At 43.4% G+C, this 25,837-nt stretch overlaps 1 protein-coding gene across 1 annotated transcript in view; it reads left to right on the top strand.

Annotated features, from left to right (window-relative positions):
• LOC122798732 (B-cell lymphoma/leukemia 11B-like) overlaps positions 1-25,837 on the top strand; it is a 222,901-nt gene that overhangs the window by 5,317 nt on the left and 191,747 nt on the right. The window lies entirely within an intron of this gene.

Raw genomic sequence — 25,837 nt, 5'->3', positions numbered from 1 at the left:
TTATGTCCATGCAAAAAGCTGGTCTCGCTGCTGTTACTCAGTTTGTTGTAATTGTCTGTCTGTGCCACAGAGTTATGTCTGCGTAACTTAATGTCATCCATAATGCAGAAATTGAGGACTGCTACCGTGTGGATAGAGAGGCAGTGCAGCAGCTGGTTTGAACATGTCTCCTCGCATGCAGGTCTATGCTTTGTATGGAATAACCATATCTGTGGACACCAGGGTAGTGTGGCTGTTAGAATATTGACTGCAGGGAACTTGCAGCAACTAATTGGACATGGAGCGTTTCCTGTCCATCTACCCTAAGGATACATCAGTTTCTGTAATATATTGGGGAGCATATATGGTTCTCCACACAGCACAAAGGAGAAGCAAAACCATTTGAGCATTTTATGACATGCCTAGACTCCCCTGAGATACTGGGAGCCATTGACTGCACCCACATTGCACTGAACCCCCCCCCCCACCTTTGGTGCATAAATAATGGCTTATCAGCAGTAAGGGAGTTGGCTGCAACTGCAAGGTGGTGGGTAATGCTCTGGGTATGTCTGAGACCACCTGGACAGTGCCCACAACTCCCATTTCTGACATACTTGTGATTTACATTAATGTGTTTATGGGGGCTCCACAGGGTTATCTTATTGGCATTGCTAGGTATGCTTTGGAAAACATGGCTGATGATACCACTTTTAATCCATGGTGAATGATACCACTTAGAATCCCACAGGTCATGCAGAAAATGGCATACAACACTGCTGTTTAAAGATCCAAATTATTGTTGAATGCTGTTTGGACTATTGTCTAGATGCCTGTGGTGGTGTACTGCAGCATGATCCTGGAACATTCAGTAAAATCTTTGTAGTGTGTGCAGTGTTACACATGAGTAGCCGGTTGATAGGAATAACTGAGGTGGAGGCGGGTGCACTGTTAGTGGCATTAAGAGGCATCATCTGGTTCATAATGAAGGATCAGAATAAGTGTGAAATAAAAAAGTGGTAAATTGTGCATTCAGTGCTGTACCATGCATGGACTGACCACATTGCTTTAAACGCAGGCTACCCAGAAAACTAAGTACATGCTGTATTCATTGTGGTGGTACTGGGCAGTGCTGCTGTTTGTGGGCATGCGTGGACACACATCAAACAGATGATGCAGCACTGTTAGGATCTGAAGAAGAGGTGTAGGGCACCCACAGGAGCCTTACTGCACCAACCATTACATCATCTTTCTCTGGAGGTTCCCTGTCATAGGCGTGATCCATATCACTAACTGAGGATGGTGTGCTGTGTGAGTGTGAACAGTGTGGTGTGTTACGGGTAGCATCAGCAGTAATAGCCCATTCATATCTACATTCATGACACCCCACAGTTTTCTTAACCTTGGATGGTGGTGTGCAGGTGGTGGTATGGGTCCTAGCTCTTGCCTCGTTTTTCACACCGTGACCTTCCACACCAGAGGTAGCTATCCGGTGCCACAAGAAGAGCAGTGGCCATGATGATCAGCCGGACAGGGGCATCTGCAGTGCACAGACTCATTACACCGCCTCTCTGTAATGCTACACATCTAGTCCGGGTACTCCTGCAGTCTGTCATGCAAACCAATGTCCTCCTCAGACAAGCTCAACTGTAGCCGCATCAGATTCGGTCTGTCACTATATAATGGCAGTGCAGAGTTGTTCAATGCTAGGAGCCTAAAAAAAAAAAAAAAACACTCCATTCCCTGGAAGCTCTCTATACCCTAGAGAATGCTGATCTCTGTGCAGTCTCAGAGATGTGGTTTAAAGCTGCGGACAACATGCCAACAGTGCAGGGTTATAATGCTTTCCATACATTTAGACTAGCTACTTCACAGGCATGGACTAAAGGTTGAGGCGTCTCTATTTTACATCAAAAATAATTACACTTCACGGCTGGTCAGACAAGGCAATGCACTTGAGCTGCTCCCTGTTCAAATCACCACAGGTAAAACCCAATACCACTTCTTGCAAGCTATGGGTCCCCCGCTGTGACTTGGGAAACCCATACCATGTATCTAAAACTTATTAGAGAAGCTAACCGTCCACAATACCATATTTATGGGTGACTTTAATTACCCCACTGTTAACTGGGAATCCTATATGACATCAAACGTACATGCACAAAGATTCCTGGGTTTTGTAAAAATATACTCCCTGGACCAGATAGTCAGTAAACCAACTAGGGGTGCAACTATACTGGATCTGGTCCTCATTAATATGCGAGAGTGCTGCACCCCCCCCCCCTACTGTACTGCTTTCCTTGGTAAGGTTAGACTGCAAAATAGTAAACCTGGACCCCCAGCTAAACCGGGAATATGTAAGAATTATTTTAAGGCTAACCTCCTGTTAAGTGAGAACCTGGCAAACTTTCAAGCCCCTATTAACCCTGAGAACACTCTATGCAGAACTGTTCACAGAAACCCTGCACGAGCATGTTAATAGCTGTATAAAGGCAGCTGTACCCACCAGGAAAAAGTACAGAACTCTCTCAAAAAAACAAGCCACCCTGGTGGAATCACAAAATCAATCTGATGTATAACAAGAGGAAGAAAATCATGGCAAAAATTAGGAGGTGCAACACCCATCAAAATTAAAAACACTCTACACCTCAGAGGACAAAGTCTACCAAAGCCAAATTTGAGGTAAGTTTGGCCTCTCAGGCCAAGGACAACCACAAAGCATTCTTTAGCTATGTCCCCAACCTCAAAAGCAATACACAATTGTGTGCAGAGCTCATTGTAAATGGAGCCATTTGTACTGAGCCAGAAGATATAGCAAACCTTCTGGCTGAAATTCAGCTCCAAATTCAGTTCCAACTTTACTCCTCTCTTCCCCATCAACCTTCCCTCAGGAAATATCAAATGGAACCCCCCCCTACTATCACTAGGGAACAGGTCCTTAATGCTCTCTCTAAGACCAAGAACACTGCATCAATGGGCCCAGACAATATCCCAGGATGCCTTCTAAATAACATGAAACATGACTTATTAGGGCCTCTAGAATTACTATTTAACTGTAGCCTCCAAACAGGCTTTGTGCCTCCTGAATGGAGAGGCAGCAGTCATCCTCTGCACAAAGGTGGGCCATCTACAGACCCATAAGTCTCTCTAGTCTAGTCTTGTCTGTAAAGCCATGGAAAGAATTATCATGGGGGATGATCAGTAGGGGTAAAGTAAACCTCCAGACACTGGACCTAACCCAGTTTGATTTTGTAAAAGGCAGATCATACCTACTCAACCTGGTGGATTTATTTGAGAAGGTCACCAAAGCAATGGATGAGGGCCGAATTGTTCACACTGCCTACCTTGACCTGGCCAAGGCATTTGACACAATACCCTACTTTGGTATTGACAAACTCAAGAGGTTGGGTACAAACCTGTATGTCATCCGGCAGATAGCCAACTGGCTTGGAGACAGGACCCAGAATGTTACAATTTGGGAGTCCACCTCTACAGAGAGGCCAGTCACAAATGGAGTCCCTCAGCTATCGGTCCTTGGAGCACTTTCCTTTTTTTTTTTTTTTTTTTTTTTTTTTTTGGCATTTACTTCTCGGAAGTCAAGGCCAATGTCTGTGTTCTCTGGCTAACTAAATTTGCAGATGATTGCAAATTAGGAGCTGTCATTGAATCTCAAGCTGACAGAAATATTCTCCAGGAGGGGCTGACATAAACAACTGGTGTCAAGAGTCATGGGCTAAAACTAAATGCATATTAGTATCCTTTGGGAAGTTATCCATCCCTGGTAACTGTCATATTGACAACACATCCCTTAAGAGTTGATCCAGTAGTTAGGGACTTGGGGAAACGCACAATAATCTAGCTTTGGATCATCACATGTCTACAGTGGTGAGGAACTCTTTTTATGTTGCACAACTTTGGTATGGCATCCAAAGACGTCATTGTTCCACTGTATTCGGCATTCATCAGACCTATCGTTGAGTACAGTGCCCCCTTTGGTATGTAGCTAACCAGGCCTATCCAACAACTAGAACGTCCACAAAGGTTCCTCAGTAAAAGAATACAGGGCATAAGTAATATGTCCAGTGCAGACCACCTCAAGGCCTTATCCCTGTATTCTGTCTCCTACAGGCTTTTGAGGGGGGATCTATGCCTGGCATACAGGGCATTGTCAGACCCCACTCTGGATCTCCTGCATATCCAGAAAACAAAGTACCAGAATTACCTGTTCTAAAGATTTAAACCTTGGCTGTGATGGAAATAGGATCTGCTGGAGAGAGAGGTATGTATCCCAGAGACTACATTGTCTATGGTATAGGCTCTCCATCTATGTGAAGCAGAGTTCATCCCTAATCCATTTCAAGTGCAACTTAGGCAATTGGATGGGAAACTGGTAATTCATCCCTGGGGTGGCACCTGTGTGTCTGGTGCAAAGAGGTAACTTGTAAATGGTTAATCTCCCAGGCCTATGCTTACATTTATTAAGGGTATCAGAACTTGTCAGATTTTGGATGCAAGGCTAGGCCTTAAAAAGGCCCTTGTGGTTGTTGGCCTAGTAAACTTCTATGAACCTATGAATGGGGTGATACCCTTGGCATGGCCTAACCACTGGTCTGCTGATCCCTGAGGTCAGCTTCATGCTCTGGAGGTGGAATTGACAAAGGGTGACCTTGCTACAAGAGAGGAGGGTGCTCCCTGGGCTGGTGTATTCACTTTGTTCTAAGGTGGCATTCTGGGTCTGAGGGGTGTGTTTAGAACATTGTGAAAGCTGTACCCTTTGAAGGAGGTGAGAATAATGCCATCACATTACCCACATATACCACTGATTCATGACTCCCAACTGTGCTATTTTTTTGCCACGATTGAGCCAAGACAGTTTCCTGACATCAGGCATGCCTTTTATAAGGACAAGAGGAAACAATAGTACCTGTGAAAATGCATAAAATGATCCAGTCTGTGAATGCACCCTTCAGCACCCACAGCCTAACGAAGTACTCCTGGTCCTAAGTTTTCCTTGACTAAACTGCTATTACAGTTGTACACCTGATGTGCATGTAACAAGCCGGGCTCATGGTTGTATAGCCATCAGCAAGGTAGTGTGGATAGTACTACATGTTAGACTTATCAACCTGGAGCATCACAAATGGATATTTGAAGAACTGTGTACAGTTCAGTTCGGCACCAAAAAAAACCTAATTTCACCATAGGTACCTGAACTGTGTTAACCCCCCCCCCCAGCCAGAAATAACTGGTTATTTTTTGTATTTGTCAACAAAGACTCTTTATAGACTTCCACACATAGCTTTCTGCTCCTGTGTCAGATGGGTTGCCTTGGTGTGTGTAAGAACAGTCATGTTGGTGAGCTTTGTTTGGACCTGCTTTGAGGTATGATGTTGCCCACTGATGGCACTGATTTCCTGTCTAAGGTCTTGCCAGATAGATGCATGGAAGGCCCAGTCAGATCTTTGTTTTGGAACATCCGCCAGCGATGCTTATGGAGATCCTGAAGTAGGATGTCATTTTCTGAGTGGGAAAATTCACCCCTGTAGCGACTGTCACCTTAAGGTATCCATCTGCAACCTCCTTTTCCAATTTTTACACATGGGGTTTGGGGTGTAGCATCAACAGTGACAGTTGTGTAGAGCCAGTGCTCACACTGCTGGGTGGAGGCTTGACAACATATATAATGTGAAGGAAAGATGTCCTTTTTAAAACTGGTGCCATGTCTTATACACCATACCTCTCCTGAGTAGTGCACACAATAATCTAATGTTGGGAAGACTCCAGTTAATGTGCCATCCATTAAGTGAGAATAGCTATTGTGTACCGTTGCCATCCTTGTGGTGGTGGTAGAAGGTATGTTTTTCTGGTTGTTGCTTTGACTTTGGACTGAGAATTGCATTAACTTGAATAGGAAACCTTGTGGAAACATGCCTGTATCTGGGACAGATAGTGTCTTTGGGCCTGAGTGGTAACCATACTGCCTGTGTGTAAACTGTGGAGGATTAAAGGTGCGATAAATGCATTGTGTTGATCCACTAAACTGTGCAAGTGCTACAAGCCTAGAAGAGTATTTGCTCACTAGTGTTCAGCAACATCCCTGACATTGACATGCATGTCAAGTAAAGTATGTCTACTCCTACAGAGCACTCAACTGATATGAACCTTGACCCTTGAGCATAGCATGTGTGCAACCCAAGGTTAGACTGAGGCCTACACTAGGGCATCCATCAGAAAGTGAATGCTATCTCCTAGTGTCACCACAACTCCCCCTACATGGAATGCATGGAGGCTTGTTCCCCCACTACAGAACAATACATAATGCAGACATACCCTATGTACCCATATACTAACCTATGAGCCCCATCTTGGTACAGATGTGGGAAAAGAGTTGCAGAAATGCTATAGGAATTTTGAATTTTAGGAATATCCTTTCCCTAAAGGGTGATGCCTCAAGCAGGCTATACATGTGTTTGCTGTAAAACATGCACACTTGTTGAAAGCTTTGGTGACCACCTCCACATTTTAGCCCCCCCCCCTCGGGGGGGGGGCAAGCTTCCATCTCGTGTGTTTCTGCACCCCATCAGAAAAACGTGTATAACTTTAAGGACTTGCATGGTGCATTGATGACATGACAGACATAAGCCTTTACAGGACATCAATCCTTTTACAGCAGCATATGTGAGCTAGAAGGTGCTCACTTTAAGGGTAACCAAGACATGCCTATTAACTGTGTATCGGACTTTCTGTACTCTGTCTATGCTAGGACCTATGTCTCCCACAAGTTATAAAATGCAGCAACCCTTACTGTTTTGCAGGTGAACTACTGTGCTCTATTTCCTGTAACTAACTTTCCTGCTATGGTATGACCCCTGCCCTTGTTCATGTTGTCTTAGTATGCACCTGCTGGCAGATGCATCCACTGTCTGAACCCCCTACACAACCACAGTGACCTGTAGTTCACCAAATAACCTACAAGTGCAGCATTTGTAATGGACAAAAATAAAAATACTGTTTTCTAATTACTTGCCTGTCTTGTTGCTTTTGTAGATTTCAAGCTTACATCTTACTTGCGCTTTGCATTACGGCACACTTTCTTGGTGTAAAGAGCATGCTGTACTAATGGCTGCAGCTGTTTTTTATTTTTTCATCTCGTCTCACTGTTTTAAGGCTGTTTGTATGGTCACTTTCACTTATGAGTCTAGTTAGAGCAAATGTTCTTGGACTGCACTTTTGTCATAGTGCACGTTGCTTATGCCGCTCTAGCATGCTCCTTCAACACTGTGCATTTACATGAGTACATGGAAAGTGCTTTGCACATGTGCCCATTGTATACATATTTTATATAATGTATATACATACACGTAGATATGAAGACTGATATAAAGGGGTGTGTGCATGTTTAAGAGTAGATGTCTGTAGTGGGGGGGGGGGTGTGAATCTCTTCTAGCCTTGGAGAGGAAAATGCCTCCACCCCTTTAGACAAGACTTAATCCATGGGGAAAACTGGCACTTCTTGAACATTGAAGTTGCTGGCTGAGTCTCCTTAAAACTAAGAAAGAACACTAACTGTAGCAAATATCATTGTTTCATAGTTTAGTACTAGGCTATCTGCCCTTGGGCATTTGTAAGCCTAGCCATAGTGATGTGGCTTTTGCCACCCCATGAAATGGTACAAAAATGTACAGAATAAATTTAGAATACTGTGCCTCTGTCTAGTAGTGACACAATGAAGGTCCCCTTATATAATAGAATTAGTTTACTGTGCCCCTGTCTAGCAGTGACACAGATGTGACCCCTGGGGTAAACTTACGATCTCCCATCCACTCATCAAGATTTCTCTTGAGAGTCAGTGAGGGGCTGGGATCTTGTTCCAAAGCATGGGAAGCCTCTGGGTTATGAATCTATCCCTCCAGCATGTCCTATTCCTACTTGTGCCGAGGTTTAACTCTTTAGCTCTCATGGCCCTGATGGATTTGGATTTTTTGAGGTGGAGCATGTCCATCAGATCCTGATTGGACATGGCCTTGTACGTCAGGTAGAGATCACCTCTGTGCAGGTGGTCCTGATGGATTTGGATTTTTTGAGGTGGAGCATGTCCATCAGATCCTGATTGGACATGGCCTTGTACGTCAGGTAGAGATCACCTCTGAGCAGGTGGTATGCTACTGAATAGAGCTGAAGTTTAAGTCTGGCAGAATAAGCCGTATGTTGGAGACCCTTGATCCTCTTGGTGAGGTACTTTTGTGGTCTCTCCAGCTGTTGCAAATGCCGGGTGTGGTACATACCAAATGGAGCATTGTACTCCATCATGGGTCTGATGAGTGAGGCGTATAGGGGTACAATGACGTCCTTGGATCTGGATGTGAATCCCTTCATGATGAGGTGTGCAAGGTAGAATGTTTTTCTAACAACTTTGGCAACGTGGGTGTCAAATGAGAGGTCGCTGTCGAATTGGGTCCCTAGGTCTCTTACTTTTTCCGTACTCAGTAGGTTGCTGTCTATGTGATAATTTGTGGGTACTTTGTTTTTCCCAAAGGGGATTACTATACATTTTTTGGCATTTAGTTTAAGGCCGTGACTCTGGCACCAGTTGTCTGTTTCTGTGAGGCCTTTTTGTAGGATGTATGTGTCCGCAGGTGTATCGACTATGGCACCCAGTTTGCAGTCATCTGTGAACTTTGTCAGCCACAACCCTCCCATGTTTGCTTTAACATCTGAGAAATAAATGCCGAACAAGAGGGGTCCCAGGACAGATCCCTGTGGGACACCACTTGTGACTGGCTTTGAGTCTGACATTGCTCCCGCGATTTTTAACTTTATGGGTTCTGTCCTTTAGCCAGTTTGCAACCCATCTAGTGACATAAGGGTTTACGTTTAAGCTGTTGAGCTTATCTATGATGCCCGAGTGGGGTATTGTGTCGAAGGCCTTAGCCAAGTCCAGGTAGGCTGTATGGACTGCTTTGCCCTCTTCAATGGCTCTAGTGACTGTTTCGAAAAAGTCAACCAGGTTCAAAAGGCAGGATCTGCCCTTTACAAAGCCGAACTGGGTGGGGTCAAGTGTCTGTAGGTCCCCTATGTCTCTGAGTTCCATAATGATTCTTTCCATAGCTTTGCAGACCAGGCTGGTTAAGCTTATGGGACGGTAGTTCCCAGGGTCTGTAGAGGTACCCCCTTTGTGGAGTGGGACCACTGTTGCTGTACACCAGTGTTCAGGTACATATCCTGTAGTAAGGCTAAGGTTAAATAGCATTTTTATATGCGGATTTAGCTCCTCTTGAGTTCACGTAGCACGCAACCTGGGATACCGTCAGGTCTCATTGATGCTGTGTTTTTAGCTTTGTTTAGGGTGGTTCTCACTTGGACATCTGAGATGACAGGGAGATTACATTCAGCTGGGATAAGTATTTCTTCTTTTGGGGGTGAGGGAGGGGAGAAATTTGCACTGAACCTGTCAGCCAGAATATTGGCAATATCTGTGGGTTCAGTGTATTTTTTGTTGTTGTGAACTAACTCTGAGCATATCTGAGGGTTTCCACCCAGGTTTCTAACATAGCTGAAGAAGGCTTTGTGGTTATTAATCTTTAGTGTCCTTAGCGATTTTTCTCTCAAAGTTGGCCTTGGATGTTTTTATGAGAGAACGTAGTTTTCTGCTAATGTTGTTTAGAGATGTCTTCCCTTTATGGGATTTTGCTCTGACGTGCAGTAGCTTCCTTCTTTTGTTCTACAATTTGTTAATGGCTGAGGTCCACCAGACAGGACACTTGCCTTTGGTGGAGAGGGACTTGGATTTATTTGGGATTGCATGATCCGTGCATTCTTGGAGATGTCCATAGAAAGCATTTGTGAAGGATTCGGCATTGTGGGATGTGGTATCCACTGGCTCAGTGGGCTTAAAGGATACCATCTCAGTCTTAAGAAGAGTGAAGTCTGCTTTTGAGTAGTTTTTCACTGTGGTCTTTTGTGCTGAGGGTGGAGGTGGGATATGTTTATCCAGGGTGATTAGTTTGTGGTCAGATCTCACTAGTGAGGGGTATACCTCCGGTGTGGAGCATTTTGTCCCCATGTTTGTGATTATCGGGTCTAGTATATTATCTCCCCTAGTGGGAGAGGTGACTAGTTGTTCCAGTGCATTTGAATTTATGAATTCCAGGAACCTTTGGGCTAGGGTATTGGGGCTAGAATAATGTACCCAATCTATGTTTGGGTAGTTGAAGTCTCCCAGTATGATGGTATTTTGTGATGCATTCATATCCTCCAATGTCTTCAGGAAGGCTGAGTGGGGTTCCTGAGATTGGGAGGGTGGTCTGTAACATGCTACCAGTTGTATAGCTGTTTTGCCTATGGTTAATTGCACCTGTATGGTCTCTGATGCTTCATGTGTTGCTACTAACCTGGAGGTGTGGGTGTCCTTGATGAATATGGACACTCCCCCTCCCTTTGTGGTTCGGCCTGGGTTTTGGGGTCGAAAAGCATGATACGAGGTATAGCCTGGTAGCGCTGGGGTGCTCTCAGCAGCCTTGAACCAGGTTTCAGTTACTGCACAGACGTCTATGTTCTCCATGCTGAGGAGTGCATTGAGTGCCTGCATCTTGAGATTTAGACTTCTGGCGTTGAGCAGCATTACCCTTAGTTTTTTTCCATTTTTGTTTTCTAAGGAGGTGGGTTTGTCTTTTGAGCCTTGCCTAAAAAAGGCACTATGGGGGTGGCAAGAGCCTTAGCCAATATCCGGAAGACCAGTGGTGAGAGGTATAAGCTATCCCTTGTGAAGCAGCGTGGCTTGTCCAACATGTCATCCTAGGCAGACAGACATTGGATCCCCTTAGAATGACACCAGTACTTGAGCCAATTATTAAAGCTGATCATCTTGTCTTTGTATTGTGGCATCATTCTTGGTGAGGGCAAGATACTACTCAGGGTCATGGTCATACCAGCCTGGGCTACATAATTGGAGAGCTCTTCTGTCTCTTTTCATGTAGTCCAGGGAGGTACATCTTGGGTCATTCACGCCAGCATGGACAATGACTGAGTCATATTTGTACTTGCTTTGGAGTGACTTGAGTGCGTGTGTTATGTGGTGGATCCTAGCTCCCGATAGGCAGCTCACAGTCGCCCTCTCCTTGTTCAGCCTGGTCAGCGGGACATCAGTGTGTCTGACCATAGAGTCACCTATTACTAGTGTATCAGGCATGGTGTTTGACCTTAAGGGCTGTGATTGGTTGACGCACTGATTTATTGAAGTATGTGTTGCATGTGTTTTGTTTTGAGGTGGTGGATTTTTGGATGTCTGCTTTGGGAGCCTCTGTTGTTTTGGTAAGTTTTTTTTATTAGAGCCTCCGAGTATGTCTTTGTGTTTTTTATGTGTTTGGTTTGCAGTTGTGGTAGGTCTATATGGGACTGGGATTGTTGTGTGTGTGTGGTTACCATCTCCTGTCTGGTCATGCCAGCCCTGAGTCGAGAGAGTTCAGCCTCCAGTTTGGCTGCATCTCTCACATGTATTTGTGTTTGTTGGGAGGAGGAGAGGGTTGTCTGTGTACATGAGACAGTTGTAGCATTGTCTCAAGATACCCAGATTGACCAGCTGAACTGGAGAGGATGCCAGTAGTCTACCACTCGACATGCTAGAACAGTATAAGAGAGTGCTGTGCCTTCAAGGGAAGTGGATATTCACAGGGGTGGTAGGTAGATGTAGTGCTTTACTTAGTACGAGAGTGCTTACTTAGTAGAGAAGTATTGAGAACAAGTGCTAGGCTTATAATATAGTGAGTAGTCTGATTATACTAAGAGTAGAGTTTCCTTAAGGGAAAATTTGAAGAGTAGACTTGGCGGAGCCAGAAGAAGTTTAACCGGCTATGCGCACAATCGCTCAAACGCGGATTTTAAACAGGGAACTACAAAAGAGCTAGAAATGGTCCAAAACAACCAATTACTACAGCTCTTGTGCTGAGGTCACTTCTACAGGGACAGGTAGGCTGCTCAAGGCTCCCCACTCCCACTGGTGAGCAAAGAAACTTCCTTCTATCCAAGTAAGGTAATGGACAACACAGGAACTACACCACAGCCCAGAATACAGCAATGCCTGTAAACTGGTCTAAACTAGTCGAGGAGAGGTGGGAAAACAAGGATTATTTTTTTGTTTTTTTTTTGATAGAAACGCACAGAAAATGCAGAAACAGTGATAAATCAGTTACACAGGCTAGCACACTTTAGTGGGCAGCCTCAACAGTTAAATTAAACAAACAAACTTTCGATCAAATTTGACTAAAAAATGCAGATTTTAAAGTAATGCAGCAAACAGCTAAAAAAACAGTTTAAGCTTGTTCAGGGTAAGCTACAGAAGCTATTCCAAGTGGAAAAAAAGCAAAGATACTTAAATCCAGAAAGTAGTCGCTTTTCTGAGTTCTCTGTAGCTAGGACCACGAGGAGCTTGTCCGAGCAGTATAGCCAGAAAAAAACGCCCAGAGGCGGATTTTAAACTGGGAACTACAAAAGAGCTAGAAATGGTCCAAAACAACCAATTACTACAGCTCTTGTGCTGAGTGTGTGTGTGTGTGTGTGTGTGTGTGTGTGTGTGTGTGTGTGTGTGTGTGTGTGTGTGTGTGTAAAGCCTCCAGCACTCTAGAACACAGACTGATGTTCTTTTAATGCAAAATGTACAGGCGGCAGTCTAACGCCGAATGTGTGATAAGAGACCTGGGGACCCAGGTGGACAGGAGTCTCTCCTTTAATAATCACATCACCTCACCTCAGTAGTCAGGAAATCTGTCTACATGGCACACCTTATCACAAAAGGGTTCTCCTCTAGGGAAAAAGAGGTCATTGTTCCCTCTACTCGACACTCTTGAGTACAATGCCTCTTTTGGACTGTACCTCACAGGACATCTGCAGCAGCTGGAAAGGCTACAAAAGTACCTCGAAAAGAGGATTACTGGCTTCAAACAGAGGATTACTGGCTTCAAACAGATCCAACACTGACTGTCTCAAACTTCAGCGTTACTCTGTAGCATATCGCCTACTCAGAGGTGATCCCTGCTTAACATATAAAGCTATGTCAAATCCAGTGCTGTTGGACATGCTACACCTAAACAAGTCCCAATCCCTCAGAGCTACACCACAATAAACGGAACATGCTGGAGGGATAGATTCCTGTCCCAGAGACTTCCCATACTCTGGAGCAAGCTACCAATCTATGTCAAGCAAAGTTCCTCATTAGCACTCTTCAAGAAAAAATCTTGATGAGTGGATGAGAAATAGGAAATGCACCCCGGGGATCACTTCTGTGGCTCATACTTACACAATCTAAACCCACAAATATAAACATTTTGAGTGTATCGACTGATGTAAAATTTGTGTAATATATTTAGTGCACGAGACATTTTACACAGCACTACCTGCAATCACATTTCCATAAAATTTTCTTTTATATCTATATTCCATTTTTTGAATCGAGGCAAGTGTTCCTCAATATTCCTGCCCCTTCAATAACTATATAGGCCGTGATCACTAAGATATTGATCAAAGAAATCCTCATTTTTCAATATATATCCATCCCTATCAAGAACTTCTCAAATTTTAAAACTATTACTACCATAAGTGATTAATCTTACACCAACCAATAAGTTTGGGAATCTTATCCATGCTGATTCCAACCATCAATAAATCCTCAGTCTTCACACGAGCTGCCAATTACTAACCTGTTTAATCAAGGCAATATCATAATCCCTTGTTATAAACTTAGTCTTCATTTTAACTTCGTCTGACCGTAACTCACTTCATAACTACAAGTATGTCTCTGTTATAAGAACTGGGCTTTAGGTATATTCCTAATAGTATGTCTAAGATGGCAACTACTAACTTCCAATATAATTCTTTAGTAAAGGGTTTACAGTGCTAACTGGTCACTATTATTCCATCAACTTAATTTGTGACATTCATGTCCAAAAAACCTATAGTGAACAATTCAGTTCTACCTATAAATCAGAGGTCCAATTCATTGGAATGTAAATAACCCACAAAATTCTATTGTTCAGTATTACCAGACCAAATACACAAAGCAGTCATCCAAAAATCTCCTCCACATGAGCTCCTTCTTAAATGGGTTAGAATCCTCCTAAATCAAGCCCTGTGCAAGATATCCCATAAAAAGATCAGCTTAAATAGGGGCCAAGGTAGTACCCTTGGCTGTCCCTTATGTTTGTAAATAACTCTCCTTACCAAAGTAAAATAAATTACACACTCAAGGGCCAGCCTAATCAACTCCAACAAAAACTCAGTCCTTTCAGAAGTACATGTCTCTGATCTTTACAACCAGTATTTTACGGCTATAACTCCCACTTCATGGGGAGTACCCATATAAAGGGATTGCACATTGAAGGTGCATAAAAAGATGTTATTGAGGACCTGTACATCAATAATTTTAAGAAACTCTGTCTCTTAATCATGCTGTAACAAAACTCAGTAAAGGTTTTATCTCTTATTCCAAATACATGGGCAGTGGTTCTGTTAAGGAACGCTGACCAGATACGATCTGTCTACCAGGTGGGTTTAAAACAGTTCACTATTTTTTTGGGCGAATATAAAACTTTTGTTTGGGATAAACTGTAAATTGAGCAACCAACTGTTTTTGAAATAAAGCCACTGGTTTTTGCTTCCACGAGGCACCCATCAATTTAGCTTTTTAGAATGTGACTTGGAATGTAACAGCAACTTAAAATAGAATATATTATCACTAAGTTGTTTTCTAACGTCAGATGTTATATCTCGCCTACATTCTTACCCTTGGGTTCGGAGCCAAATAATGGCTCAGACTCTGCCAAACTTTTCTAGCTCGAAGTCTTCTACTGGCTGGGCTAAGCAGGTATCCCATGGTGCACTGCTCCATATCCCCAGATCTCGTTTGCCAGTTGTGTAGCTCGGACGTGGTCTCGTTCTTGGCTGTGGCTAAGTACCTTTTTCTTGTCTTGAGAAAAAATTTTGTTCATAAACAAAAAGCTATTTTCATAGCTATCATCTTTAGTGTTTAAGGTTTTGGTAGTGTGCTTGTTTTGTGGTATCCCGCTAACTGTTCCCTCGGGCTAGGCCCGTTTCAGTTAGAGGACCTAGTCCTTTTGTCCTGTCTGATCACTAAACCGTTTAAGTTAGAGGTTTGGTTCTGTTCCCTTACCTTGTGGTCATTAACCATTTTAGTTAGAGGTTTTTGACATAGTACACACACACACACACACACACACACACACACACACACACACACACACACACACACACAGAAAACTGTCACAATAACTGGTTCCCTCGTTTTTTGTGATGTTGAGAGTCCGAGTTTCTTGTCGGACCATTTCTTAGATTGCGTTGTTGGTGTTTGTTGTGAAAGATGTCCAAAGATTCCAAGGAGCACAAACCTTGGGGTTTCAAAAAGTGCTGTAAATGTGGGTACAAAATGTCCATCACCGATGGGCATTCTGTTTGTGTCTATTGCCTGGGAGCTATTCATCTGCAGGAGTCCTGCAGTTTTTGCCATGTGTTCAGTCTCAGAGTGCTCCAAGAGAGAGAGTAAGCTGATCTTAAAGGGACTCTTGAAACCCTCTTTTGAAGAGGCCTTGGATTCATCTCCCAGTGCTAAGTCTAAATCATCCAAGTCAAAAAAGAGATCTCCGGCTCAGTCAGCTTCATCAGAGCCTCTGGAGAAAGTCACCAAGAATTGCATCGACATCCTCTGGGCCGCAGGAGGTGTCGGTGTTGATGGAACCAGCGTCTGCTCCACTAGTTATATTGGAACCTCTTCGGAGCCGATCACCCAGTCTCAGACCAGTTTCTCCTGAGAGGAGATCTCGATCTCCCTCCCTGTCCTCCAAATCCTCCAGGACCCTTTCGGATGTGGATGTTGATAGGGTGGTCCAGAGGCTCCTCCAGTCACCAGTTTTGGCAAAATTGTTTTCAGCTGTGGCCCAGTCAGCTCCGGAGCCCATCCTGACCCCTTTTTCGATAATTACTCCTCAGAGCGCATCTCTGTCTTCGGAGCCGGAGTGTTCCGCACCGTGTGATGTTCCTAGGCCGGTTCCGATGGCCCCTCCGGCTCCATCGGTACAGACCGGCTCCGACCCCGTCTGCTCCGTCCTTGGGGTTCAGGACTCTGGATTCTTTGGTCGGGCCCGAGGGGGACATCTCGGGACATATTTCGGTTCAGAGTCTCCCTCTCGGTGCCTTGGCTCAGCACTCTGACTCCCTTCATGGTCTCAGAGGCTGGTCGGTCCTCTGCCTCGTGGGGGGGGGGTCTGCCTTCGAGGCCCTGCCGACTGCGCTGGCCAGATCGTCAGCTACATCAGGCGGGTCGGTCACTTTCCCCCACCACTCCAGTGAGAGCTTCTGATCACCACCTATCCATGGACAGCAGAGCACCAAGGCCTAGGGATACCCCCACGAGTGGTCCCCAACTTTGAGGGCCCTTCAGAGTTCGTGCCTGAGGAAGCACAGACTCCCAGGATGAGTCCCTCCCCTCTGATACTGACCTTGAGGAATTGGAGGGGTCCCACAATTCATCCTCTGTTTCCTTCTCCGACATCCTGGAGATACTGAAACAGAGGTGACTGGCCGTCCAAAGCCCCTTCCGAGGAGGAGTCTGTATAATAATTTCCAGAGGTTATCTCATTCAATTTATATTGGACCCCGTTCAATCAGAAAAATCCCAGATGTTCCACCCAGTCAAAGGGATCAAGCAACCTCAGAGGTTTCAAAGCTGCTAGGAAAAGGAGCAATTCAGCGTCTCCCCTCAGACCAAATCGGATTAGGGACTTACTCAAGATTATTTTTGGTGCTGAAAAGAACAGGGGACCCGAGACCCATATTAGATCTCAGCCAACTGAACAACTATGTACAAGTCCAAGTTCCGTATGGTCACACTACAATCGATTCTCCCATTGTTGGGAGAGGAGGTTTGGATGTGCTCCATCGACCTCAAGAATGCTTACTACATGTGAAAATGGAGAGGGCATCCAGGAGTCACCTATGCTTCCGGTTGGGATCCAGCCATTTCCAGTTTCGAGCCCTGCCCTTTGGTCTCTCCACAGCCCCCAAGGTGTTCACCAGGTGTATGGCGGTGGTGACTGCACACTTGAGACGTCGGTGATTCCAAGTGTTTCTATATCTGGACAACTGGCTCCTTACCGCCCCCACCAGGCATCAACTAGCCCAAACCAGGGACGCTACCATCACTCTGTCAACAGTTTGGTATAACACTAAATTGGGAAAAAATCTTTGCTGCCCTCGCAGCGTGTCACCTTTTGTAGGTGCAGAATTAGACACCATTCAAATGCAAGCATTTTTACCGCAGGAGATCATCAGTCTTGCAACAACAGATACACATCCTGATGCCCCTGAGGAAAGTGAAGGCAAGATGGGTTCTTCAACTCCTGGGGACCATGGCAGCAACAATTATGTTGGTCCCTCTAGCGAGATTGCACATGAGACTTCTCCAATGGCTCCTCTTTGTTCAATGGTCTCTCCAAAAATTTCCACTTTCTCACCCCATTTTGCTCACAGACAGATGCAAACAGGACCTCAGTTGGTGACTTTGCTCCAACAATTTGGACGGGGGAAGGCCCTTCATTCCACCCATCCCTGTTGCCACAGTGACCACGGACACCTCCCAGATGGGGTGGGGGGCATTATTTTGGCAGGACAGTCCAAGGCACGTGGCAAGAGCACGAGATACATCTGCATATCAACGTCCTAGAGATGAGAGCAGTGCTACTTACGTTGCAGGCACTTTAGAGTGTTATACCTCTAGGGACGATTGCAATACACTTGGACAACATGTCAGTAGTGTGGTATCTAAACAAGGGGGAACCAGGTCTTACTTCCTGTGCAGAGGCCATGCGAGTGTGGCAGTGGGCAGTAACTTCCCAATGGTTTCTGGTGGCAACGCACATTCTGGGGAAGTCCAACGTGATTGCGGACAGGCTAAGCAGAGCTATTCTGATGCCTTAAGAGTGGTCCCTGAATCGCCTAGTTGCAGAGCGAATCTTCAGCAGATGGGGTCTGCCTTGCTGCGACCTTTTTGCCAGTCCCCTCAATGCAAAATGCAGCAGCTACTTCACGCTGATCCCCACAGGGGGAATCCCCCAGGGACGCTCTGGTTCACGATTGGTCCTCCGGTCTGCTTTATGCCTTCCCTCTGTTTCCTTTGCTGTCAAAGGTGATTCAGAAAGCGCAATCCTTGGGAAGCAAAATGATTCTGATTGCTCCACACTGGCATTGTCAAGTCTGATTTCCCTTTTCAACCATACATTGTGGACACTCCTTGGGTTCTGGACCTTCAACCAGATTTACTGACGCACATGTCGGGACAGTTCCACCCCTCCCTGATGACCCTCCAGTTGACAGCCTAGCTACTCCACTTCCATCGTTAGGCTTCATAAATTCTCATCGGAAGTGATTCACATATTATCTTCCTCTCATAAGCCATCTACTAGGAAGATTTATTCTAGCAAATGGAAGAAGTTTTCTGTTTGGGCGCATACCCAAGGAATTGATCCTTACACGGCTCCAGTTGCTTCAGTCTTGGAGTTTTTGTCTATGCTTTTCCATCAGGGTTCTGCATCAGCTACCATCAAAGTTCAATTGGCAGCGATCTCTAATTTTCATGTTGCTAATGAGCCTAGTCTCATGGCTCATAGACTCTGCAAGGCTTTCCTGAAGGGTACTCTGTTACTCTGTCCCTCGGTCTCTGAACCGATCATGTCCTGGGATCTCAATTTTGTTCTACAAGCCCTTACTTCACCACCTTGAGCCTGCAGCTTCCTGCGAATTGAAATTATTGACCTGGAAAACGGCCTTCTTAGCAGTCACTTCAGCAAGGCGAGTTTCAGAAATTCAAGCCCTCTGCCATCAAACCTCCATACTTCATCTTCCATAAGGACAGGGTTTGTCTTGGACCAAACCCTCCCTTCTTTCCTAAAGTGGCTTCCATGTCTAATCTTAATGAATCTGAGTTGCCTGTGTTCTTTCCTCATTTTTCAAACGAGGCAGAATTTAAATTTCATCAGTTGGATGTACACAGACAATTGCGTTTCTATCTGCACCGAACAAAAGATATCCGGAAGTCTGATCAACTATTTGTCTCCTTTTCGGAAAACAAAATGGGGTCCCCGGTCTCCAAGATCACCCTATCCAGATGGATATCTAGTTGCATCTCTTTCGTTCTACCACGCAGGAGGAAAAGATCTGCCATTTCCGGTCAAGGCTCTCTACTCGAGCTGTTTCTACATCTCGAGCTGTTTCTACATCTACAGCCTATCAGTCAGTGGATGATGTATGTGCTGCAGCTACTTGGGCTTCTCACACATTTGTTTCTCATTACAAATTGGACGTGGTTTCTAGGGGCAGGTCGTCCTTTGGCTCCACAGTTCTCAGGAGTATCTTCCTATGAGCCACCCAGGATGTAGGTGCTAGGGACGCTGTCCCACGAGTAAGAATGTAGGCGAGATAGGACTACATAACATCAAGAAGTTATGTACTCACCATAATGTTCGATGTATGTAGTCCATCTCGCCTCACATTCTTACTTACCCGCCCACCTTCCCCCTTCCTGGAGGATCTGGAGGTTAGGTGGTTATTTACAGAGTTCCCATTACTTTTAGCTATTCTTTTATCTGGATGTTGTGTATGCATGGGGTACGAATGAGTATTGCAGCAAACTAGATCTGGGGATATGGAGCAGTGCACCATGGGATACCTGCTTAGCCCAGCCAATAGAAGACTTCGAGCTAGAAGAGTTTGGCCGAGTCGGAGCCGATATTCGTTTCGGAGCCCACGGGTAAGAATGTGAGGCAAGATGGACTACATGCATCGAACGTTATGGTGAGTACATAACTTGTTTTCCATAACCGGGAGAATCCCATAACACTACAGCCCCACCTTTATCAGCTGTAGTAACAACCAATTGCTCGTTTACACTTACAAGAAATTATGGCAATAACAGTTAACACTTTGAATAACATGTAGATTCTGTAATGGTTGTTCCTCAGACCGTCTCACTTTAGGATGATATGGTGGCTGAAAAATGGACTTTCTGACTCAAGAGTTCTCAAACTCAAAACATTTTCATTGTCCCTTGAAGCATAATACTTATGGTTCAGACTACGACAAAACTGCTAGCATCTAAACATATAGTATATTGAGAAACAAACATAAAAAGATGGAGTATAGCCCAAACCTTTATTCAAAACACAAAAGTCAAGTTAACAATCAAATAATTTTCTACATTCTTAATCCGTCCCATTTACATTTTTCAACACCTCTGAATGCTTCTTTCACGTCGCCCTCTGTGCTTTCTCCCCTGCTTGTCTAAAAGGCCACCCCATCCCTAGGTCTCTTAAATAAGGGTGAGTTTACATCAGAGCAGTCAGCAATGTCCAAATAACTGTCAGTATTTGAGGGGTTTGATGAAACGTCAGACGTGCTGGATTCAGTATTACTAGAATAACTTTAAGAATTGAATAACTCTTACATTTGACCATGATCCCTCTTTTTTTCTCTGCATTTGTAAAACACAATGTTTTTTCTTCCAAGAAAATGGTTATGTAACAGGTACAAGGGGAATTTTAAAAAAGTTATTTTTTTTTAAATCCCCCTTGTACCTGTTGAAGTTTTTAAGCTTATCGACTTGTAAGTCACTTTCATAAGCATTCGATTCATATATAGTAAACTCTAACTGGAACTCAAGCAACTGGCCAAAAAATTTGAGTTGCAATACACAAACTTTTGTCCAATTATGCAAAAACATTTCCCTGACGCACCAAATTATTTTCCCCAGCAACACTTTCATTAGTCTGTGTTGTGTATGTACAAGCATTAAAATGACACAATAAATTACTTTACCCAGTGATCACTTCAGCAGTCTAACAATGTATGCATAAGCACTTGTCTGATACACAAATGAATTATTTCCCGAAGCAACATTTTCATTAGTATGTCCAGGTATGCACAAGAACATTTGCCCGAGCAACCCCTTCAGTACCATTCCTAGTATGTGTACAAGAGCCTAAATGAAACGCACACGCAAGCGACCCCTTCAGTAAAATGTACACTTTTCTATGCATTCCTATGTTGATTAAAATTAATTCTGTCCTTTTCATTCTTCTCCACTTGGGGTTCTCGCCATGCTTTTTTGCATCTAGGTGTGCAACTACGTGACCGTCTAAGCTGCCTGCTAGCCTGCGGCTGCAGCGTGATTGCGTCATGGTGTGCAACTCTGCCAAATGGAAAGCTACCTGGCCAGAAAAAAACAGCTACTCAAATGCATGCATGTGTGTCTGTGTATCATTTTATATATCAAATAATTTTTGTGTGCAATATCAGTCCTGGCTGTGCCTGTGGCATGGGAGCAGTCCCCTTTTACCAGTGGACCCTTCTATCCTGCTGGCTCGCCAGTTGCCTGAATGTCTGCCTGTCCATCTGGTGACTGAGGTCCCTTAGAGGCTGACCTGGAGCTGTCCCCTGTGACCTCTGGTGGTCAGTCTGGAGTGCTGTAGTTCCCACAGGAGTTGGGAAGAGATGATGGGGAGGGAGATTGTAGACTGGTGTCTTGATGCACACATCAACTACTTGTAGAGGGTCTTTGTGATCCTAATAGTTGCACTGCTGCCTGGAACTGCTCTGTGTATTTTCTGAAGCTGGGCCCAATGGGGAGGTCAGTAGCATTAATGACTGTCTTCCTTTGTGTAGCTCAGGAAGGACCATCAAACTAGGTTCTCATTATATTCTCCATAGTAGTATTCCTCTCTTGTATCACCCCCCCCCCCCAATTGTTGTCCAATTCTTCCTATCCTCACTTGTATCCTTTTTGCTAATATTTTTAAATATCCAGAATTGCCCCACCACTGTTAGTCTGTTTTCTGTTTTGTTTTTTTTTTTTTGTCCTTACTTCCATTCCATTTCCTACATTCACCATCTTCCATTTAAAAATGAACACCTGCCCCCCCCTCCCAAAATAAATCCTCTTCTCTTACATACACTTGTTTTCCTAATTTCTTATACATGTTTCTCATCTTTTACTCTATATCCTCCCATTTCAATGAGTAAAACTACATAAAAGCATTCCAATGTTGAGCTTGTGGATGTCCATGCTACTGTACGTGCAACATGTTGCTACTGCAGTTCATGATTTGACTGTGGTTACAAAATTCTCAAGCAGTTCTCTACTGTGGCTGTTGCATGGTTGCCAAAGGTATTTGTGAACAAAGAAGAATTTCCAGGTAACCCTAACTGGCTGATTAGTTTCGATGGCTGGTGGCAATCTTGCTGTTGGAACACCAAATAAGTTGCTGAAGGGTTAGATGCGTTTGTGTGTGCATTTTTATATTTTGGCTTTGTGTGTGTGTGTGTAATATACATTGTGTTTTTTTTTTTTTTTTTTGTTTTTTTTTATTTTCGCATGTGGGGTTATCACTACTGTAGTGAGCAGTATTCTGGTATGTGAAACGTATTTAATAATACAGCTTCAAACTTAGTGACTTCAAAGACCTTTTGTATATATTTTTGAGCTGTGCTGTAGTTTGCGTGAAGTGTTCTATTGCAATATTCATTTGAACCTTGATCATTGTTAGTGTGCAAGTGTTCATCGTACTGTCTGCTGCAGTAGCCTATGATATGGGTTCTAGCATGGCTTAGATACAGCAGCCAGTGTGCCAGTCTCCAGATGTTTCTGGCTCCCTCCCACACACACTCATCTAGACTGCTGTGGCTAGAGAACCCCAAGTGAGAAAGCAACGGCCTGAATGCCTACTTCTTTTTTTTTTTTCAGTATTTTCTTGCTTCTCTTGAGAGAGCACCTCTGGGCTTCACAGGATCAAGCATTTGGCTCTGATCTTCTGTTTCTGGCAGATAGATAGTTCCCTGTTGGGGAACCCTCCCACCCACAAATGTTTTAATATTTTGTTAGAGAAATGGTACTAGGCCTCTCTTAGGAGGTGTTTGGGACTGGCGTAATGGTGGTTATGATCTCGTACTTGCAGTTACAGGTTTGATTCTCTATTGGTTAGCCTTAAAATGGTCCACAGTGACAGCTAGCCTTGTACTTTCCTATGAACACTAGCTTTTTACTGTAGTTACTGTATAGCAGAAACATCTAATTAGAAAAGTTGCATTTTGGTGTTTGGGCTTAAGGTTGTCTGAGGCACTTTCTTTTGTGACACGTGCTGCTTTTGTAATTAGCTGTGAATCGATGGACTTCATTTTATGGAAAATGTGTCTGATGCTTGTGTCGACTCTGCAGTTTTATTTTAGATAGAGATATTTTAGTGAAAGAGCACTAATAACCACTTGTGAATTTACACAGTGGATACTGAAGGGAGTATAAGAAGGCTGAGTGCATATACTGGTTGTGAACACTATATATATATATATATATATATATATATATATATATATATATATATATATATATATATATATATATATATATATATATATATAGTGGTGATTTGCTTTCCCAACGATTTCTTCCAGCAAATGGACTTTTCTCACTGCAGGACCATGAATTCCCTTTGTGGTCCTGTGGCTCCTTTTCCCATTTTTTATTGAAACTTATGAGACAGAGAGTGCTGAGTGTAACCAAAAAGTGCAATGGAAGTACTTCTACTTCAGTTTTTCAGATGCTCACACAGTGAAGAGTTGGAGCAGGAGAGCAAGCAATTCCCCAACCCACACACTGAGAGCAGAAGAGTGAGTGAGTGATCACACTCGCACAGAGCTACATTTGCTGTAGTTGGTTTCCCTTTTATGTTTTTATTTTTAACTATTTGACTATTGCAGAGTGAGGTTAAATAAGTTATACAACCTCTTGTTTGTTTTGTTTCTGCAAGTCACACAAATGTGTTTACATGTTTATATAATTTCTATTAGAATGGAATGTACTGACAGATGGGTTATTTTGAGACTTGCTTAGAAAATCAGCTGCGTTTAGATATTAAGACTGCAGCCTAAACGTTGTTTAGTTGTGTAGTGGTTTTACATTAAAGGATTTTCTTTTCTGATGTGCAGGAATAATTTAGCATTTTCAACTATACTTGGTCATTAAAAGTTTGTCTGCGTACTGTTGGTTATCTGTATTCCTTTGCTTATTTCTGGGTTAGGGGTTTGACACTTTTACTCACACTAAAGTAAGATCGTATCCCCCCCCCCCCCCCCAAAATAGTTTCATGAAAATATCCACTGATTTTGGAGTAATGTGAACTTATTAATGTTTAATAAAGTTATCAAAGATGTGAGTGGTGATGGTTTGTGATAGTTGCAATATAATAAACGTATTTTTTAGTTTTGGTAGTGCCATATTCATTGCTTCTATACTTTTGCCATTTGATTTTAACTGAAAAAAAATGAAATTAATTATCCATCACTGTTGAGTGCAGATAGTATTAGCTCTATCGAGTTTTACAAATTGCCATAAGTTTTGAATTTAATACATAATTCTGTCATTTTGTATAAAATACATGCGTGTGCTTTTAAATAAAAGAAACACTGTAAAATGTGAACTTAAAGATTGTTACAACATTGCCCCCTTGCTGTAAAGAAAAACTAAGTCAAGCCTTTCAAATGTCTTTTGAAATGGTTTTGACATTCTTTGTCTAAAGTCAGCCTGACCGGAACCAACTTTAAAGATCATTCTGTCTATTGTGTTGGCTAAGGGCTAATTGCTAGACTGTGTATGTGAAATGCCTTTTAGTGTTTTATTCTCCTGTGCAGGTGTTAGCTTGCTAAATGGAGTTTCTATTAGCCTTAGAGCAGGTGTCAAGATGATGCAGTATGAATACTGGGAATACCCAAGTGTCAAAAATTATGTAATCTGGGGAGGACCCAGAGACTGTGTCTCAGAGAGAGAGGCATTTTGATATCCAACTTACCAGCACTGTGCTTATACTCGCATATAAGTGTTTAGCACTGTGATTTCTTGTAGGAATAGTTAAGGCTAGTAAAGATTAAATTAGTTTTTTGTGGTGTTTTTTTTTTTTTTTTTTTTTTTTTATATAAATCAAACCTGTCCTACTGTATTATTTTAGTTTGATCTGTGCACTCTTGGATATCTCTGTGGTGTAGTAGTTTTGTCTTGTGTTTTAATTATTTATTATTAAATATTTTTAAAACCTTCTACCTGTGGCTGCTTTGTGTAGGGATAACTCTAGAATACATTGCATATTTATAGAGGTTATTGTAATATGCCACTCTAAAGTAAGCCTTGACTGCTAGTCATACTGCCATTGGGTAATAATATTGCACAGTAATAATTGGACCCCCTTTTAAGGGTCTTTTAGTAGCTGATATTAACTGGATGTTGGCAGTAATTCCTGACGTATAGTCTGGGTAAAAGGGCCCAGTTGGAGAATCTGTGTCTGCCTTTCCCAGGAGTGTCTGTGAAGTTGTATAAATACTTATTTCAAAGTGTGTGTGTGTTGTCAGCTACTTGGCAGGGGCACAAAGCACTGGTTGGACAGAAAGGGTACTGGAGGTTTTAGCTTGCCCAGTTAGGCTGAGACCTGGACCCTATACCTGTGCCAGTGGGGAGTCCTATTGGGGACCTGGAGGGCAAGGGAGCAACCAGCTCCAGACCGACTGTAATCCCTGGTGTTAGTGGTGAGGATTGAGGCTCCTTGATTGCTGGGCCAGGGCACGGTCGTCGCAGTTAACTCTGGGGTTTGTAGTTTGATCTTTTAAAGTGTACGTACTATGGCCTGTTTTAAGTTTTTTTTGACGTGAATATTAGCTTCGCAAAGTATTTAGTGAGCTGCGTTTCAAAGGACTTCACAGCACTTTTCCATGTAATTGCATTTTATTTGTTTTTCTTAACCAGGTTATAACTATGATCCCACCAGAT

The sequence above is a fragment of the Protopterus annectens genome, chromosome 1.part0 (assembly GCF_019279795.1).
Source record: "Protopterus annectens isolate FY-2018-M chromosome 1.part0, PAN1.0, whole genome shotgun sequence".
NCBI lineage: Eukaryota > Metazoa > Chordata > Ceratodontiformes > Protopteridae > Protopterus > Protopterus annectens.
The sequence above is the reverse complement of the archived record's forward strand: the minus strand, read 5'-3'. Positions and strand labels throughout refer to the sequence as shown.